Here is a 14,043-nt window from a genome sequence, read left to right as displayed (position 1 = left end):
CTTTACAACGTTTGCTTCAAATCTAACAGAATACGACCCACTATATTATATATTGGGAATACTGGCTTTCCAAACGGCAACCGTGAACAAATTACGAAGGAATATTTCCTGGAAGACAAGAGTATTACTGTGGACCAGAAATGAAGATATAGATTAAAGTTAATATTGACTAACTTTAGTGTCGAAAAAATATTTATCTCGTGCAGAGTTAATATATATTACTTCCCAAGATGTTAGCAAATCACGTAACATACTTGACGTGTTTATCTGATTTTTGCTTTTGTTGACCTGTTACATAATAACAATTTGGTCAAGGCAGAGCCTCTCTAATTTCTCACTTGTTGCTCTTTAGTTGGTAAAAATTTTTAGTAACTAACGAAAAAGGTAATGTCTTGCAAAGAAAATTCAAAATCAAAGACTTGATATATTTGTTCAAAAATGTGTAAAGCGCGTGGTATGAAACATTTTCGTTAACATTCCTTATAAGCGTTCTTACTAAACAGTCAGTTACAAGAGAAAGAGAAAGGCAATTTTAAAGAACTTCCGCTACATGGAAAAACCCTAGTTATAAACAACCAGCAATTTAATTAACAGTAATGGTTAAACGAATTTCACGTATAGAAAGGCTAGAAATTGAACTCATTTGAAACTGGCTAGTTCCACTTCCGCAGAACTTCCGCTAAATCGGAAAACCCTATTACAATATAAAAAATCACATTTTATATTACTAGCTTTAACTCAATAACTCAATACAAAGCTTCTAAACATTACATAAAGAATGACAAGGAACACATTTGAGCAAATTCAGATTCTACCAATATGGTTTAATAGGTCTAAAACAGTTCTTTTAGCGAGTAAAAAACTTAATATTCACAAACTGATAAGGAGCATTCTTATGCAAAACCGACTCAATACGACAAAAATTCTATTGAATTATATTTTTACTGCCTATATTCATAGATACTGCTAAGGGACATCCTGAGTTAGGTTAGCCTCCCACGCAGGTATGATCCTTTACCAACAAGACTAAAGCTTGATATATACAACAGTGACCGAAAAAAAAAAAAACCCTAAGAAAGGAATGATGCTTCAGGAACAAATTCGAATTAAATATTTTACTTGAAACTGAATATTTTCGGAGACTGTAGGTAGGGAACCTTTAAAGCAAGCCTTGTCCTTGAATAACTAAATGCTATTGAAAATTCTGACTGGTATATACGGTGGGGCCAAGTTTACGCGACGCAAGCATAATCACCAGCAACATACGCACACACAGTAACTCATAAGTACACGCATTTTGTTAGGATGTTTAAAACAACAGAGCGTGACCCAATTGCCTCTGTGAACGTTCCTTGTGTTCATCTTTGCGACGTATGTGTAAACTAAGAATTCAGAGACATACTATAAGACAGAAATGTTGCAATAATGCTTACAGTGACTGCAGGCAATGTGGTCCTTAACAACTAAACCCTGTTAGAATAGAATAGAGTGACTAAAACAAATAAGTAGATTTTCATATTACCTAAGGTCGGGAACTGTGTACGATTATTTTCAGACAGAAAATTTCCCTTATGAATTAATCATATTTAAACGTCTGTTTTATTCCGTCACAATAACATTGATGAATTGCAAACATGTGACTAAAAGGACACGTTCAGTTTATATGGAGAGAGGAGTTTCTTGCCAACAACACAGCAAAAAGGTGGCAAATGAAAGGTGCAATTGCTTGATTCAAATGATATGAATTTGGTAACGCGAATTTGGAAATTAAACATTGCATAGTAATTAGACATCTTAGTATCCTTCATGTGGAGTAAGACTAACATAGTGAAGCTCATGCACGTGACCCAGCACAAGCCGATTGCTACCAGTAACATCATACTCTGGGCAAATCATTACGTCATGGTGATGCGGCAGACTGCTGATCGCGTGAATGCATGTTTCAAAGCAGTTTGCAGCACCATAGAGAACCACGTGATCACCCCATGTACCATCTGCCACCATGTTTGTTAGGTAAGCGTTCCAAGATGAATATCCATCAACAAAGTGGAAGAGATCTGTCCCATCCGGCTGCAAGAGAAAAAATGCTGTAGTTACTAGAAAAACGACAAAGTGCATTTCTAGACGGTTCTTATTCAGAAAACTACGCAGTCAGCTCTCTCCATCACAGACCCCCCGGGGGTACTCAACAGTTTTATCCGGGGGGGCTCCGCCCCGAGGTCCAACCCCTTAACCTTTTATGTACCATTTTTGACCGAAAAGGTACCCCTTTCGTATACCTTGTATATTGACAAATGGTACCCCTTTCACATACGTAGTTTAGAACTTCGCATCCCTTTTAAAAGGGATGCAAAGTTAAAACTGCTGTAAATGCACCATTTTTTATGAATAGATCACTAAACCAGGAAGTTTTCTTGTTTCTTTTACATTTATGAAATGCGTCTGTTAGCCTTTTTTAGTCCTTTTACAGACCGAAATGACAAATTTCTCTACCCCTTTTTACGCTGAAACTAATAAAGTCCCCTAACCCTTTTGTGCGGACCCCCCCCCCCCCCGTAAAGGCCACAATAGGAAGTAGAAAAAAATGCTGTAGTTACTAGAAAAACGACAAAGTGCATTTCTAGACACCGTCAGTAGTCGTACTCTAAGAGAGGTGTCCACCTTAGAGGACCAACTATATATGTCCGTTAGCCTCTTCAAGCGTTCAGATAGTGTGGATGACGCAAAAGAGAAGTGAGCAGGAAAAAAGCCACCGTGGTGGCAAAGTTCTATTTCAGTCAAGTCACAGGTCTGTTTCTTTAAACTTACGAAAGACGATTAACAGCCGAGGCGAAAAAAGGAAATGTTCCCCAGTCCGTTTCCATTTATGCTTGGACCTTCATTATTTGTTATATATTGAGGAAGAAACCCTCTTTATTTTCTTCCTTCTCCACTTGGGACAGCTTAAGTTGCTAGTATGAGATAAATAGTTTTAAGGCACTAAAAATGATACTAACCAGCCTAGGGTTGTCCTTGAGGTACTGGACAACAGTTAGGCGTAACTCTTCATGGGAGATCTTAATTCTTTTGATGTGGTCAAGTTGTTCTGAAAGTGCAAAAAACATGCAGTTTCCATACCCTTGATTGTCAGAAATCGCAAAACCTTTCTCCAAAGCAACCCTCTTTAAATTCAACGACAGCTCAGTTTTGCTGGCCTCTCTGCGCGCTTCCAGCTTGATTTTTTGAAGTGCAAGGAAAATCAGTTCACCTGCAAATGATAGAGAGGAAAAATCCAGAATGTGAAGGGTTATTTCACGTCAGTTTAATATAGCGTTTTCACATGACGTCATGTCGGTCATACTAGTGTTCTAAAACAACGAAACGGCGGCAATGTTGGTATTCCAAAGCAATCCTGTGGGAGTTGAACTCTTTTCTTATATAAACTCTTTATTTTGTTCCCACAAATTGGCGTAGATGCTCGCCACGTGATTGAAAACGCTCTATGGGAGATAGTACACTGCTCCAAAGAAAAACCAACTGACCATTTTAAACTACGGTGGCTTCAACAGAACAAAATGAGAACGACTCAAATGCGACGACTATTTCTTTAAAACCAGCTAGCGATGATCAAATTTGGAAGACGTTTGCGATATCCAGTAAAATGACGTCAATAGTAAAGGATATCGCCAGAAAAGGGCATGGCAACTGAGAGGCCCTGGGACAAAGTTGAAGACAGAAACTTAACATCGATCGAGGTAGGCATGTTTTTCAAGGATGAACTATATTTAATGGATAATAAAACAATAATTGAATTGGGATTTCAAATGATGTGCAAAATTATGCAGATCTCGTGGGTGTTATCCGCATCGGCCAGCATCCTCCACAATCTACAAAATTTTTCAGATCATACTCAGCGCTCATCCTAAAACTGCTCATTTCAATTATCGTTACTTTACTTAGGGTAAGAATTTGATTTCTTACCATAAACCATCTTCCACATCGTGTCAACAAGGGATTTGCACTGTCTCTCCCAACTGAATCTCTCTTCATAACTTCTTCGAAGTCTTTGAATTTCCTCAAGCCGTTGTGCCCTAGATTTTTGTTGGATAGCTACTATTGCCTTTGCCCATTCCTTGGGGTCATCCGAATCAATCACAAATGACTCGCCCATTGGAAGACAACGCAGTGCTTCTCCAAATCCAGAGTTTCCACTGACCAGAATGGGAAGACCGGCTGACATGGCTTCCAGTGCTGTCAAGCCAAAACCCTCAGTTCTTGAAGGCATGATGGCCACATCAACTTCAAAAAACAACTCTTTTAATCTTTGCTTGTCTTTCAAGAATGATCTGACAAACAACTGGTTTCTTGGAATGCCCGTCTGGCATAACATTTCCGCGACTTCATCCTGCTTTCCATCAGGTGCACCAACAAAGATCAGACGGTAAGAACTGTCCTTCATTTCAACTATTGCTTGAGCGGCAATGTCGTATCCTTTGAGACTGAAGTCTTCAAAATCACCTCGGCCAAAGGTTAACACCTTGAACTTCGCACTCGCTCGCGTAGTAGCATGCTCAACATCTGAAAACTCTTTAAAGGTGCCTGGCATCAGCTGAAAGACATCTTGATGAGATGAACTCAAGTAGGACGAGAATGCTTCTGTCAACTTGGGCCCAACTGCCACAACGAGATCTGCAAGTTGGCACAGTTCAACTTCAGCTCTGTTCTTTCCTTCTCCCTTGGTAATTGCGCCAGGATAGTTCTTATACATTGCTAGCTCTTCAGGTTCGGTGTGCACTACCTGAACCCACTTGCAACAATGAGACTCTTGGATGATTTGAGCTTGTTTACCCAGCTTTGCACCATGACCAATCACGACCTGAATGTCAAGGTTTCTTGGTGGAAAGCTCAACCAATCAAGAGGATCACTAAAACCAGGGCGACGATGTACTTCCATAATGGAAATGTTATGAGCCTTGGCAGCTCTCTTGTCATCTTCACCGCACTCAAATTGAGGTACAATAATAGTGACTTCTACGTTTGGTTGTTTTGCCAAATGTATGGCAAGCGTTCTGTTGATTGTTGACAAGCCACCCTTAGATGACCCCCACTCATTAGAAAGGAGGGAAACTTTTAAGATTGAAGGCTGTGCATGACGTTGTGTTATACCAGAAAAGGCTGAATGCAATTCCTGAAAGAAAACCAACATTGCATATTTCAAAATAGCACTTTTATATAGGGTGCTGTCTAGAAAGCGTTTGAACCAACATTTGTAAAACCTGATTCCATCAAATTAAAGATGAGGTCAGCTTAAGTAGCAAAACAAAATCATGACGAGTGAAAAAAAAAAAGGCGTACATCGCTATAAGACCTTCAGGCCAATAGATACAATCGTGATTGGCACGGTCATACACGTTAAAGCTATAAGCCCTATAAGGCAATGTTGCTCCAAGATTGGAACATCAATGCAATACACACAAAAGATAACGTGCGCCATGCACTTTGCTATGCATATGGGCATTACAATACACATTTCACAATAGAGATGATAAGATCAATAGGTTAATGTAACGAAACTCAAAGACTGATGTTTCAATGCCAGCCCTTCACAAGAGCAAACTGATTAAGCGCTTGGAAAGTCAACTTAGCTGTTATCAACTTAAGTGATAGTATCAGTTCATGCTAAATTGACAATGCTTATTGGCCACAACTTAAATTTATGTAATAACTCCCTCTTTTCCATTATTTTCTCTTCCACTTGGGAGAAGCAGTGTCGAAGAATAAATAAGTCACATTACACCAGACATCATCCCTAAAAAGACTACGTTCAATCTATTCAGATAGTGATTAAAGCCTCATCGTATGGTGCCTTAATTTTAACATAATTACCCTTCGAGGTTATATTTCTCTTCAATTAATTTTATGCTACCAGTGTTGCTTAGAGATTGTATTTCATTAGTACCTCGCTTGTTGACAGTGAGAACCATTTTTCCAGGCCCTCGACTGTGAGAACTTTTTTTGAAGGTTTCTTTTTGCACAGAAGTGGGCCACCTTCTCTTATCTCAAGGAGATGACGACAGTCAACATGTGCACATGCCAGCTGATTATGACCACTGCACTTTTCTAGCTGACAGTATGGACAGGCGACGCGAATCTGATACTGCAGCCCACGTAGATAGAGCAGATCCTGTGACAAAGATTGGAGTGTTGCCTCCACAAACTCACGCACCTGAATTGCAACCTCACTTCCTTTATCCCCTGAGACCTGCTGATCTTGGGATCTTTGCATGACAAAAAACTTGATGTACTGTTTCTTGCAGAAAAGAACTAAATCATGGACAGTTCTTGTCCCAATGACGAACCATGCTCCATTTCGGTACAGGGTAGGGGGCTGAGTTGGACCAGCCTCAGAACACCAACGAACAAGTCGAGAAACAAGCCGTGTAAACAACCCATGGGGCACAAAACCAGCAACAAAGAAGACATATAGAGGACAGGGGTCAGAGTGCGAGGGTACCATGGCACAGAAGGAATCAGGTGGCACTTTAAGTTGAGATGGTACAAAATACATTTCCTCAGTTTTAACAGGTGAGAACTTTGCAATCAAGCCAAACTGCTCCATCAAGTCTAAAATGTCATCTCTGACAACGCCCTTTAGAAGAAATTTGGAAAACATATGCTCAACTAGTTCCATGCTGAGGACACCGCTTTCTCTGAGTTTCTCCCAGTGCTTGGAAACCTTAGGGTCCTGAAAAATAATAAAATGAGGAGTGATTACAGAGTCTTTAAAAAGGAATCCAGGTAGCAGAGAGCTAATTGTGGGCGACCATAGGAGCCCGCAATCACAATCTCCACGTTGCTTTTACGCGTGCGTGGCACATAAGTAGCCAGCGTTCGTTAGAACTTCCACTAAGGATGGATGGAATGCACAGAACGCAATCTGAAATTCATGCGCGTTTGGACCTTCTCTTTGTCGGATCTCACCCGTTTTAACCTTCTATAACGAGAAACTTGCGCAAAACACAGCGTTTGAGCAAGAGCATTTTGACCCTCCATCGATCTCTCCAGTAGAGAAAGCCTAGTATCAGGTTGAAACTAATAGTCCTGAATATTACATGACCGCGCGGAGATACGAAATTTCTCTTCGAGTGTGAACACGAAAAGAGAAATTTCGTATCTCCAAGCGGCCATGTAATGTTCTATTTATTATATAAACACCAATAAAATACCAAACCATTTCACTTGAATATTTTTTTTTGCCGCGAAAGGTGCGATTTATTATGTAGCCATAGCAACGATGATCTCTTCACATGTAAACATAACATTTTATTTTCACGTATGAAGATATCATGTTTTCGCGTGAAAGCTCACCTGCTATTTCATTGGGGTTTATACAAGAAACGTTTTTCTTACCATTTTATTAAAATGTGGAATAGTGATCAGCTGCCTGAACAGGTCTATCAGCCACTTGGCACTCAGAATGACTGTGCTACAGTGCTTGATAATTATCCCCATGTCATGATAAAAATTCACCATGGTGGTGAACTCTTCCTCGTCATTAACAAAGCACTTATCTTTGGCATAGGTTAGAAGTTCCGTTATATTTAAATGACAAACGTCCTTGGACTGTAAAGCATCGATGACCTTCTCAAAATTGAGCCACCTAGTTTATAAAAAAGGAAGCACGTAATAGTATTCATATCACTAAGAAAAGCACCTGCTTTGACTAATTGTGCAAAAGCATGCACACATTCCAAAACAGAAGGGTAAACTTCGCATCATTGACTCGACGCCAGATAGTCGTACATTAAGAGGTCACTGTTTAGTACACCGCACAGTCAATTCTGTATTAAAGGAGCAGTGTCTCAGTCACCAAAGTTAATAGTAACTTCTTTGACCCTTTCGCTCCTGGGAATTTCTCCGAAAATGCCGTTTGAAGCTAGTGAAGCCGTTTTCCGGTCACTTTCTGACTATAAAAAACCAAAACTACCCAAAATGCTGTTTATAGGTCGACAGCTTTGCGGCCTTCCATTCAAGACGCAAAATATCAGCTTCATAAACTCGGGCATGTGCAGAAAGCAAAATTTCGAGATTAAAAAGTGACACAACAGTTTCAAACCAGTCTCAAAACCCTAAAAATAAAATTACAACTGAAGGCAGAATTAACCCATTAGGTCTGAAACAAAGGCCTCAAATCCCAAATTCTTCCAACGGACTCATTCAAAAGACTAGAATTGTCTTTTAATATTTTGTATCATTATTACTCTATCTCAGAGTAAAGGGTGAGCTTGAATGTTGTTAGACAAGAAAACCATATTACAAAATTTGGCTTAATCCTGGGTTAAACTTAACCATCGTTCGAGGAGGAACTGGGCCCTAGTCAATAATGACTTACCTCACAGGTATACTCTCCCCCATGTATGGCTCCTGTTTTAGCACTTCCATGATTCTGTCCTGTAGAGCTTGAATGTGATCAATGTGTTTATCTTGTCTGAAAACCCTTTTGATCTTTCTTTGAAGTGATCTTGCAGTGTTGTCAATGCTGAAGATAGGCCGCACCACATGTCCTTCATAGTCCTTACCAGCAATTGCCCTCTGTATTTGTGATTTCATTGTTGCAATGTCTTCAAACGGTTTGTCTGCATGGGTGCCTACAATGATCACTGGTGGCCGAAGATGAGGAAGCTTTCCTTCCACATCGTCACAGGTTTCTCCTCTCATCTGTGTTATGCTATGCACTGTGGACAGCCAAGATAGTAGATTCTCCAAATTTGTTTCCCCATTTGGGTTGTCCAACATGAAATTATGACTTCCTTGTCTCACACAGGGTTGGGCAGTGTCATGCAGTGATTTGCTAAGGTTGCACACCAAAATATATATCGCACGTGATGTTAAAAATACAGGATGAGATGCATAATACAGCTCTTGTCCAGCAAAATCCCACATTTCAACACTGAAAACAGATTCTTCTTTGACACCTTCACCTTCCACATACTTTATCAACTCAATGGCCTGCTCCTGGATTTCATCTGGAGGTGAAGCAGTATCAATCAATAACTCACGATCAAGCTCTGCAGATGCGAGTCCAATAACACTGTCTACATTTGGATCGAGAACCTGCAAAATTGGTATCAAAAACAGAAAGAAAAAAGAATTTAACTGCATGCTCATTTTTATGAATTCTTGGCAATTAAATTTATTTACTAATTCATACAATGTACTTCATCAAGATGAGTAATGGAGTTAGGACACAGTGCGAGTCAGCGAGCCATGCGAAAGAAAAATTCAAAAAAATCCAAAAAGCAGTAACAAGAAAAAAAAACCGAAAGCTAACCGTTGTAAATGAGTGTTTACCCCTAGAAGGCGTAGAGCGAGTGCTTAACCCTAATCAATGAAAGTCGACCAACACTACGTAATTCTGCAAATAGTCCAACGGCAAAACCTCACATGCCCTTACAGGGAGCTAAGCAGGTAACATCTTTCATGCATTTACAATTTCATAAAACTCTATTTTTTCCCATGGCTTGCATGGCTCGCAGATTGTCCAGACCCTGAGCAGTTGGTACCTATATACTGCGATTGGCCAGTTTAGGGGGGCTGCAAATTCTGACACTTGTTTTGGTTGTAATTCATGATAGAAGAACATCGTAAAGCTGATCGTTTCATGTCATTTTGTGAAATAAGAGGTATCATAATTGTGAAAAAATATTTTTGAAGACTCATATTGCATAACCATGATCATGGACACTCGTGTTTGGGATTTGTCAGGCACCCATCATCGATGGCTGCCCTGCTTGAATTGAAATCTTTTTTTAATATTCTCTACTAACCACATATTTTCAAACTGTATTCTCCGTAAGCTCTGACGCCAACACTTACTTTCAAATTGAAACTCCTAACTTACAGATGTCCTAGTAATAAATAAGATGATACTGGTGAATATGAGGATTTGACTTGGCCCGAACCTGGTTCACAAAGGCATCTTCTTTCTTTTCCCCCGCAGGATCAGCAATATTCTGTTCCCCATTCTTGTGACCATCATTTGTACAGTTGCTGCCATATTTTAATTCACCTTCATTCTCCTCCTGAATCCAATTACGACTAACTGGAACACACAGCTTTTCCACAATCATCTGTGCCACATCTTTAGAGCATCCCAGCAAACCATGTTTACTCTCATCAATAGGTTGCCAATCCTTAAATTCATCAACATCCACTTGAAATATTGAAGGATCCACTTCAATTCCTTCAGTACTTTTTTCTTTTGGATTAAATGGTACACCAATGAGAGACTTCTTCAAACTTGTTTTTCCTGCCCGATCCTGACCAATCAGCAATACTCGACCACGGTAAACATTAACAGCTCCATCTCTTAGAGCGCTTTGATAAGCAAGTTGTGCTCTTTCTCCTCGTGCCTCAATTTCTTTAGGGACTTAAATGATAAAAATGATGAAAATTATAGTTTAATTCTTTCTACCCAATCATTGTTGACCTTTAATTAGCAGAATGCACAACCTCTGTAAGTTATCAGGGTAACTGCAGGAGTTGATTACGATATCCTTACAACTTTAATGACAGGGAAGGGGGCAGGAATCGAATGAAGTCTGATAAACACCATTTTTGGCTTAGTAAGTTACACTGTCTCAAAGCTTTTTGAAATTGCCCATTTTACAGTGACAGTTGGAAACGAGGCTGGAGTCTTCTTGCTTTATTATGTAGATCATGTTGTTGTTATATAAACTAGTAATTTAAAGCAAAATTTACATTATAAAAGGAAGGAGGTTTGTATCAAAACAAGGTCAACCTCAGCCTCACGTTCTCTCAAAGGCTAGGACACCAAGCCCACAACTGTAAACTGGGCTATAGGTTGTAGCTTACACACAGACAATTATGCAACTTATGCCACTGTGTCATTATAACATGGAAGAGGTGTACAAAATCAAACCCTATCAACCTTCAAATAAAAGTTTGTAGTGTCTCAGAACTCAACAGCTGATCACCATAACTAAAAAAATATATATAAGATGAAATAATTAACAATTACTCCGCTTGTTTTTAATTTTGACTAGGCATGGATAAATTCTGCTCGTAAAATGGCTTATTCTGCCTGCCGGCAGTGCTTGTAAAAATCGCTTATTCTCAGTGCTCAAAGTTCTGCTTGGACACCATTATTCTCACAAAGATAGAAGGAAGCCTGGGCCTAACCCTTAAAAAAAGATATTCACTATGCATAGCAAAAATGTAATTCATCTTACTTTTAATGTAAGTGTGTTGTAGGTATTAAATAATGAAATCAATAACAAGGTACTTTTCATTTGTTTTTCATTTAGGTTTAAATTTTTCTTACAACTCTTATGTATATCATTAGTACCGCTGATTTTCCCTTATTCTGCTCAAATTCTGCTCGAAAATGCCTTTTTCTGCCAGCAGAAAGTTCCCCCAGAAATTTCTTATTCTGCTCGAAATTCTTCTAGCAGAATTTATCATGCAAGCCTAGAGCAGATGCGTACAGCTATTTGGAGAGCATGGTATAATGGTTCATATACCATGATGGCTAAGGCAATCAGAGCAGTAGAATTGCATTATCCAATGATTCAGTTTTTAATAATTATTATTACTGTTGTAAGGAAACATCGATTACATGTATATCTGGGTCATACTTATCTACCACAAACTACATGTAGGGTACTGGGGCCCACTCAGCCCTGCACAGTCTACTTCCAAATAGAATTAAGGTCACTTAACAGTTTTGCATTAATATTAGGGCCTTTTATACGAGGAAAAATAAGACACGTCTTACATAAGACGTGTCTTAAATAAGACACGAACTGTACCATTTATACGAGCATGTCTTACCTAAGACGAGAACAGCTCGTATAAATGGTTCGCGTCTTATTTCTGTTCTTGACTCGTTTTCACATGAATGTTGCCCGTAGCAACGTCAATCCAACGTGGCACGCCAAAAATTAGCGCATGCGTACTATGGGTTCGCATCTTATGTAAGACGCGAAGGTCATTTATACGAAGTTTTTCTCGTTTTAGCTAAGACGCGTCTTATCTAAGACCAGGTGTTAAGGGCTGTTCTAAAATAAGACGCGTCTTAGCTAAGCCGCGTCTTATTTTAGACGAAATGTGCCGTTTATATGGAAAGTTCGCGTCTTATTTAAGACGCGTCCTATGTAAGACGCGTCTTATTTTTCCTCATATAAATGGCCCTACTGAGTATTTGGTAGAATTACTTATTGGCTATAAGAAACAAGCAAATTACTCTAAAATATAAGATGTTAAAAATATTTTTAAAAATTTAATAGTATTTAGTGGAAATAAGTCTGCACTCACCCATAATATCAGTGTACTTTTTTCGTTTATTCATTGATTCCAGAATAATTCTTATTGCATCAACAGTTAAAGGATTACCACTGACCTTTAGTCTATTCAGATTATAGGCCAGGTCATTTAGCTCAGCTGCAGACCCTAACTCAGTTAATCTGTTACCAGCCACATTCAACCCCTCAAGCTTCTTCAGCCTCAGAATACTGTTCGGTAAACAACTCAACTGGTTATTTTTCACATTCAAAGTCCTCAACTCCTTTAGGTCACCAATCTCGGGTATTAATGTTCTTAATCTGTTATAATTTAAATTCAGCCCCCTTAGCTTGTTCAGCTTCTGTATATGGGTAGGTAAACCAACCAACTGGTTGTTGCTCACACTCAGCTCCCTTAGCTCCTTTAAGTCACCAATCTCAATGGGTAATGCTGTTAATTTGTTATCATCTATGTAGAGCCTTTCCAGCTTGTTTAGCTTTAGTATACTGGTAGGTAAACCAACCAACTGATTCATGTACACACTCAGTAGCCTTAGCTCCTTCAGGTCACCTATCTCATCAGGCAACTTGTTTAATCGGTTCTTATGTAGGTAGAGCAATTCAAGCTTGTTCAGATTCTGTATACTCATAGGTAAACCAGACAACTGGTTGTTACTCACAATCAGCTCCACCAGCTTTTTCAGGTCACCAATCTCATCAGGTAGCTGGGTTAAGTGATTATGATCCAAGTTGAGCATTTTAAGATTTTTTAACTTGCAAATACTTGTTGGTAATTCTGTCAGGTTATTTTCATTCAGCAGAAGTACTCCCAGTTCACTCAGTTCAGTGACTGCATCAGGTAACCTGGAGAGTCTTTTCCTCCGTAGATCTAAAACTGCTTCTCCTTGAGCATCATACTCCATACAAGCTTTCAGTTTCTCATGAGAATGTTCCATTTTTTAAATTCAAGAGCTCCTGTCCCTTGTAACTAAGAAAGCCTAGAAACAGACATTTCAAACATAGATAAAATTAACAATATGATTAATTCCAGGATCAAGATTTTTTTTAACTCAACCCCACCCTTCTAATTACCGCACACAGCATGGGGTTGCAGTAGGTACAAAAAGCAGGTCACAAGGAAAGAATTACACTCTTTAACTAGAATCTGAACTTATCCACAGATTTCCAGTAAAAAGTCTGTATTCGCAGGCTAATAGGCAGCTTAAGCGACAACGATGGTGACAAAAACACATGATTTAGATTAGCAACAACTTTGCATGTGCATCATGCTTTTTTTTGCACATTTCTTTGCTGCCATAGCAGGCAACTACAACATGAAAATTCCTAATTTACATTTTATGGAGGACGTGAACACAGGACAACAATTTTATTTTCCTTTTTCTAAACTTATATAACTCAGCTCCAAAATTCTGCAACATGAGACAATGAATGAAGCAATGTACATGTTACAGGTCAGAATGACACTCAGAGGAAGAAACTAACTAAGCTAACCAATATGTGAAACAAGTGCTTAACCCAAATCACTCACCCAAGTGCTTAACCCTATAGCTATTCAAATGTGTACAAAAGCCCTAACTTTACACGAAAGGTAAACATTTTAAATAAAGACTTGACCTAAAATTTTATTTCGAAAAACATTGACATTTGAAAAATTACTTAGGTTTAAAAATAAACTATTTTAAACAAAATTTTAAAAATAAACTAGGTTTAAAAAAATAAACTAGGTTAAAACAAATAACCT

General features: G+C 38.8%; 1 pseudogene; it reads right to left on the bottom strand.

The window, feature by feature from the left end:
• Positions 1–1,428: 1,428 nt before the first annotated feature.
• Positions 1,429–13,237, bottom strand: LOC140945419 (uncharacterized; annotated as a pseudogene).
• Positions 13,238–14,043: the final 806 nt, after the last annotated feature.

Source organism: Porites lutea, chromosome 8, assembly GCF_958299795.1.
Source record: "Porites lutea chromosome 8, jaPorLute2.1, whole genome shotgun sequence".
Taxonomy (NCBI): domain Eukaryota; kingdom Metazoa; phylum Cnidaria; class Anthozoa; order Scleractinia; family Poritidae; genus Porites; species Porites lutea.
The sequence above is the reverse complement of the archived record's forward strand: the minus strand, read 5'-3'. Positions and strand labels throughout refer to the sequence as shown.